General features: G+C 34.6%; 1 pseudogene across 1 annotated transcript; it reads right to left on the reverse strand.

The window, feature by feature from the left end:
* Window positions 1-3,820: 3,820 nt before the first annotated feature.
* LOC147299832 (nudix hydrolase 2-like) lies at window positions 3,821-6,860 on the reverse strand (annotated as a pseudogene). The gene is made up of 6 exons (XR_015120400.1): window positions 6,828-6,860; window positions 6,546-6,623; window positions 5,058-5,108; window positions 4,942-4,976; window positions 4,410-4,522; window positions 3,821-4,143 (listed from the first exon to the last, which is right to left on the reverse strand). The product of XR_015120400.1 is annotated as a nudix hydrolase 2-like (transcript).
* Between the last annotated feature and the right edge of the window lie 318 nt (window positions 6,861-7,178).

Raw genomic sequence — 7,178 nt, forward strand, 5'->3', positions numbered from 1 at the left:
CAATAAAGTGATAATTAAAGTAAAGACTGATAATTATAGGTGGTGTGTAGATTTACCATTCATAAAATTTTTTTTGTCAATTTACCACCCATACTTATACAAAGTTGACAATGTGGCACCTACCATCAAATTTTCTGTTAACTCGAAGGGTATTTCTGTCAATTCATATAATAAGATATTTTAAAAACTAAAAACCAAATAGATAAATAAAAATATTAAAATAAACATAAAGATTTTGGAAAATTTTATAAATACCTAAAATTTTTCAAAAATAAACAAAACAAAATTGGAAAAAAAAAATGAAGAAAGAGATGCAGTAGCCCACCACAGCCACCACAGCCACCCAACACCCATTACCAGCCACCTCCTTCTCCGGCGAAACCTCCTTACCGGCGGCGTACCTTCTATCTCTTTCCTTTTATTTCTTTCTCTTTCTCTCACTTTCTTTCTCTTTCCTTCCTCTTCTTCTCTCTATTCCCAGATATCGAACCCAAATCTAGAAAAATCCAACCCTCTGCCTTCTTTTGCAAAACACCAACCCCCAAATCTGCAAAAAACCAATCACAAATCTTGAAAAAACCAACTCCAGTGAAATTCTGCAAACAAACCCCAAATCATAGAGAGAGAGAGAGAGAGAGAGAAAAAAAAAAAAAAGACACAGAGGGGGAAAGAGGATAGGGGGCTGATCGATCTGGGGGGGAGGGGAGGGGGAAGGCGTGGTCGGGTGACGATATAACCCCGGTGAGAGGGGTAGTGAGGTGAGGTGGGGTTGCTGGGTGGTGGATGTTTTTTATTTTTTTGAATACTATTTTTCTTTTCATTTGCTTTGTTTTATTTTTTTTTTCCTAATATAAGGCCATAAGGGCAAAATTATTTAGATAAAAGTTATAAAACAATTTTGTTAAATTTGATTTAAAGGTATAATTATATAGCTATACTTTTTAAAATGAATTTTATCTTCTTAATTGTACTCAAGGAATAAAATTTTGGGTTTCGAGGAAATTTCGACGGAAATTTCGAAGATTTTTAAATTTCGACAGAAATTAGATGGAAACGATGGAAATTACTACCAAAATACGGAAATTTTGAATGAAACTTTACTATATGTCTATTTAACATATTATCTACTACATTGATAAAAAACATTGAAGAAACCAAATTATATAGTAAGTTTCATGTGATATAAGATGAATATAATGCGCGCTGAAGGTAAATACTGTGAAATAAAATTAGTATAATAAATAAATAAAATTAATATATTCTTTATACTGTATAATATATACACTAAATCCTATATACTTTATAATTTATACTCTATATTGCTTAAGATATCATATAAGATATTAGGATTTAGGCCCTTTAAGATATTTTTAATTATTTTTTATATAAGAATGTATTAGAGTTTATTGGTTTAGGATTTAAAAACAATTAAACGAAACCCCAAAACGGCCAAACGAAACCCCAAATCATTTTTTTTTTCAATTGCCCAAAAACCTCAAACTAGGATATGGTAGATGATATTAGGGTTTAGCCATTTAGAGTATTTTAAATTATTTTTTATATAAAAATATATTAGAGTTTACTAATTTAGGGTTTAAAAACAACTAAACAAAACTCCAAAATGGCCAAACGAAAACCCAAACCATTTTTTTTCTTTACAATTGACCAAATGCCCCAAATCCCAATCAACCTTAAACCTTTTAATTTTTTTCTCTTTTTTACTTTTTTTTTTCTTTTTTTCTTTCCTTCTTTTTCTTTTTTTCCTTTCTTTTTTTTTTTCTTCTTTTTCTTTCTTTCCTTCCCTCTCCTTTCTTTTCCCCCGAGTCTCCAACTCCACGCCTCCACGCCTCCACTGTCTCCTTTCTTCATCCTCTCTCTCTCTCTCTCTCTCTCTCTCTCTCTCCAATCCATCACCAATCCACCATGTCTCTCTCCCCGAGACTCCCCCTGCCGTCGCCACCCTTGTCGCCCCCCCTGCCGCCCCCTGCCGTCGCCCCCCTTGCCGGATCTTTCTCCCCCCTACCGCCCCCTCTTTCTCCGTCGATCTCCCCCTGCCATCCCCTGCCGCCGCCCCTCCTCTTTCTCCCTCGATCTCGCCCCTGCCGCTGCCCCATTTTTCTCCCAAAACCCAGCCTCCTCTCCAAAAACCCAGAAATCCAAAACCAGATCACAGCGAAAATTTCGCCGAAATTATCCCAAAAATTTAACAAATATAGGTTTCGATTTCGACACCCCTAAAAATCGAAATTTAAACCCTTGATTGTACTGAAGGACTGTTTAAAAAAAAATTGTACTGAAGGACAAAATGAAAAGTCTAAGAAAAAAGTTGATGATTTAATAGAAAATGTCACTATAAGAGCAACTCCAACAAGGTTACCTATAATCTAGCCAAATTTGTGCAAAAAAAGTTAAAAACCTATTTTAGCTAACTAATTTTAAAATCTTAGTCTAACAACCTTCTTTATTTTAGCTAACAATAAATGTTTGACTATTTCTTTAAATGTGATAATGTGATAATAATTTGCTCTAACAGCTATTTTTATAACGCCATATCCTCACTCCCCCAACAGTAAACCAGATTTCTCTCTCTCTCTCTCTCTCTCTCTCTCATATTTCAACTTCATTTCTCTGTAAACTCTCTTTTTTTAGTACCATTTATGGCACATCGTTTATCTGGAAGTCATTATTTATGTGATATGTATATGAACAATGATGATGATGAAGATGTTGATGATGAATATGAAGAATCTTCGCTTACGTGAATAGAAGAAAAGAGAGGAAAATCACGACGTCTTGGTTCTATTAAAGGCCGTGCTACAATTGAGTGCCATAGAGTTGCTGGTCACCAAAATCACCAAATTCAAATACAAATGGTATATCATACCCAAAGATACCATCACAGAAAATGACCATCCCCCTACCCAAAACCCAACTCATATTGCCAAAATCCTAGCTAAACATGGATCCATACCCAAGAATAAACTAAATCAAAATAAAATCATATAGTACAAACAGAATATGAAATCAACAATGTATTTAGAAATGTAAAAATCTTGTTTATTCTAAAACGTAGAAAAACTGACTTGATGAGTAGAACAAAGGTGGGTGATAGAAGAGTGAGGTTGGGAGAGAATGGCCGGGTTGAACGTACAATTAAGGATCAAATTTCATTTAAATAATTCAAAATTTATATCCGTTGGAAAACTTTAGCTATAGTTATTTTCTCTCTCCTCTCAACTATATTTAGCTAATGAAAAAACAATTTCTAAAATAACTAAGTGGATAGCTAATATGTTGGAGCATGATTTTAGGAGGAAATCAACTAATATAACTAGGGAGAGAGAGATAGCTAACCTATTGGAATTGCTCTAAGTGTCATATTGTCACCTTGTTATAAATTTAGGTGATAAATACAAAATTTTTTGTTTGGGTGGTATATGATTGGTATTAGTGCAAAAAAGCCTAAAGTAAAACAAGTCACATTTTAAGTGAATGGTTGTGCCACTCATCAGATGAGGTGGCAGGAGACTTCCCCACCGAAGTTTTTCTCCAGTTGGTTGATAACGTGAAGGTCGGGTCATATATACCAACCATAATTTTAAAAAATAATCATTTTACACAAAAGATTATCAAAACTGAAAAACTCGTTTCAAACCTGCCATATGCAATCGTAATTTTTTTTATCCAAATTAACCATCATCCATACTTCCATGAAACGCCAAATATCAAAATAACCATAATAAAGACTAAAGACAATGCATTCCCTTTTTAAAATTGTCATTTAACTATCATTTTTACGTGTTGTCGTAGAAGTTCAGAATGGGGTATGAATGTATGATCAGTATATTTTAAAAAAGTGGAGAACACAAATTTGATTTGTTTGTTGGTTACCAAAAAAAAAAAAAAAAAAACACTTTCTGAAGTGTAGAGTTTCAAGGGATGATAATCAGACTTTACTGTCTCTCTTCGGTGTCTCGCTACTATTCAAGTACAACTCTTCTCATCAGAAAAACTTATTGTAGGTACTGGAGAAAATCCAGAATACTTTCCATCAATCTTGGCTTTGCATATCTCAGTGATGTACTTTAGAAGCTCGTTTTCCTGGACAAATGGTTGAGCTGCATATTCCCAAAATGGGATCCACTGCAAGCCATTACAAACAAGTTTACGGACAAAGTTCAGGAGCTACTATGGTTGCTGTTAGATTTTGCCTTCTCTTATTCTCAGCCAAGATTTTTGCAGCACCCAAATTTACATATGGAAATTAACTAAATGAGCATACACATTTTAAATTACTAACTAAATGAGTATCTGGCAGTTCCTCTATCTGTAAAAGGGTGTTTTAAAACGCTGTCAAGATAAAAATAAATTAAGGTTATTCATATCAGCCTCCCTTAACCTAAAGTTACCTGGGCTGCTTCTATCTCTTGTTCTTGCTTCTGGATGTCAAAGGAGAGGGCCGGGTTGCAACATGCATACAAAAAATAAATCTGACTTCTCAAAGAACGACTTGTGGCTTTGTCTGCAGATTATGTGAACAGGTCAGAAGAATATAATTTACAAAAAATTAAAAGAACCAAAAAGTAAACATCATAAATGAACAATGAGAATCAAAAGATAAAACTTCTAAAGAGAAAAGCAATGAGATTTATATCACAATATTTGCTAACATATATAATGCAGTCAGGTCTCAGGAATAATTAGAAGTCATTAAACCCAATAGCACTCTAGGTAGCATGGCCTAGTAAAAAATGAGTTAAGAACTTAAGACTTAGTTGGGCATTGCATCTATTAGTTTCATGCTCATAGCAAATCATTATATAATTTTTCATATTAATTCTAGCTTATAAACTTAAGTGTGCCTTGATCCACTTCATAGACTCGATCGTGATGGTTAAATCTAAACTAAAGTAGTTTATCTATCTTAAGCAAACATCATACCTGAATGCTATAATTTCCATAAATTTTGAGTCAATCTGAAACAACAAAAAACACGAAAAAATGAAAACAAAATTGCACTCAAATTTCTGAAGTGTAATTGCATGGTAACAACTTACTCCTGTTTCTTCTTTGACTTCTCTCACATCAGCTGCATAGATATCTTCTCCCTGAAGACGATAAAGCTTAATATATGGGTTAGTGTTGTGAAATAATTGCAAGCGCACAATTCGCACAAGTAATATAATGATAAATCGAGTATCGTACCCACAGAGACCGCTTAATTCACCTATTAACTACCAATTATGATTAATCCTAAATTTATCTGAACAGTCAAATTATGAAGATGATTGATTAATTAATTAAAATAGCAAACAAAACGAACAACAAACAAATTAACAGATGAGAATCAATTTTATAAAATACTAGGGTCTCCGATTTCACCTTAACCAATCCCACCTAGTTCCTACTCTTTTATCAATCCTAATTACTCTCCATGTTGACAGTGGTTTTCCCTAACTCATTCAATATCCCCTCTCAGGCTCAACCAAAAGTGTTCTTAATTAACAACCCATTCTCCCTCAAGCAACGAATTCAGAAAATTAAGAACTCATTACGTACTATGGAAAACCTGCAAGAAAACTACATGAATCATGTTAGTCCCTCTCGGGTACTCATTCAAGACATGGTATTTATTACAAGAAGCAATCACCAAACATCTCCCTTCAGTTTCCGTTTGGATCATCAAATCTATTAAATATTGGCCAGATATTCAATATATTAAGAACAGCAACAAATACTCAACATGAAGTGGACATAGGGAATTGATAAAATCTATAGAAATTAGGTACTCATGGTTAGGCTACATCGTAGCCCTAGCAAAAGAATTTAATTCATGACAAATCTAGCAAAAACCATCATGGGAAAAGCCATAGAAAGAATTCAAGATACAAGACTTGATGTTGCTCCACACCAGCACTTTTTATTCTTCCGCAAACTCCAGCCAAAAAGCCGCCCCTTCTTCACGATGCCAGCACCAATTATATAGCAGGGCCAAAGCCTTCTCTTTTCTTCCCTTGGAACACGGGTTCCCCAGCTCAAGAAGGATTCTTTTCCTCATCAGATGGCCCAAATCCTAATCTTCCTAATTTAGAAAGAGTCCCTCACCGACTAGGAAAGCTTTGGCCTCTCAACTGATATGCAATTGCATTGTTTGGTAATTAGAAACAGAGGAACACGCACATGGCTTGAGAGTTTAGCTTATCTTCTGAATTTGGGTGGCCCACAATTCTTTTGGTTGATATTAGGCCACGTGACAGCCACATCTTCTTTCCCTTTTTCTATCATTGAGCTTGGGCAAAAGGCAGCAGAGGTTGCAATGTACAAATTCTTTGGTGTGACTCTCCTTTTTACTCCTTTTAGCTATAACTTGTCCCAAAATGTAAATTCCTTCAAAATTCTCACAAAATACATCAAACTAACCAATTAATCATAAAAACAAAGCAAATAAAGATAGATTAGTTATGTAAAATATGAATATATCAGTTAGACAAAACTACACTCCATTGCTTTGACAATTAAAACAATGCTTCCTAAAATGCACACACCTCATCCACAACTCCAGTAGGGAATTTCCACACCCCCGTCCCCTGTAACCGTCCAGTCTTTTCTTGGACTACTAGCACCTGCAATTAGATTTTACAAACCCAAAAATTTCAACCATGACAGCGGACTCATGGAAAATAACAAATGTGTTGAAAGGTTCCAAGCATTGTAGGTAATATGGAATTCTCTTGAAAATGATCAACTGAAATTAAAATAAACGGACCTCACAGAACTTTAGACACCATAAATGTGTTGGAACTTTAGACACTTAGTAGCAGCTTAACCTCACTTTCGCTACTTTCAATTTCATCAGCCATTAATGTCTGATGATGAACGAACACACACCCACGATTGACGGATCTAACTATCACTAATCACAGTCAACAGTAATGCATCACCTTCTTTATGAATCTGGGCTGTGGGCCTGCCTGTGACTATGGGCTGATGAGTGTGGACCTTTTAAAAGCCTTTTACCCTATTTTACTTAAGGCCAATTACAATAAATCATAATTTTAATTTAGTCATCATTGACAAAAAAAAAACTACAATATATTAATAATAAACATACCAGGCTCCTTCTGTTGAGGTATACCTCAACTTATTTATGTTGAGGTATACCTCAACAGAAGGAGCCT

The sequence above is a fragment of the Dryas octopetala genome, chromosome 1 (genome assembly GCF_963921425.1).
Source record: "Dryas octopetala chromosome 1, drDryOcto1.1, whole genome shotgun sequence".
NCBI classification, from domain to species: domain Eukaryota; kingdom Viridiplantae; phylum Streptophyta; class Magnoliopsida; order Rosales; family Rosaceae; genus Dryas; species Dryas octopetala.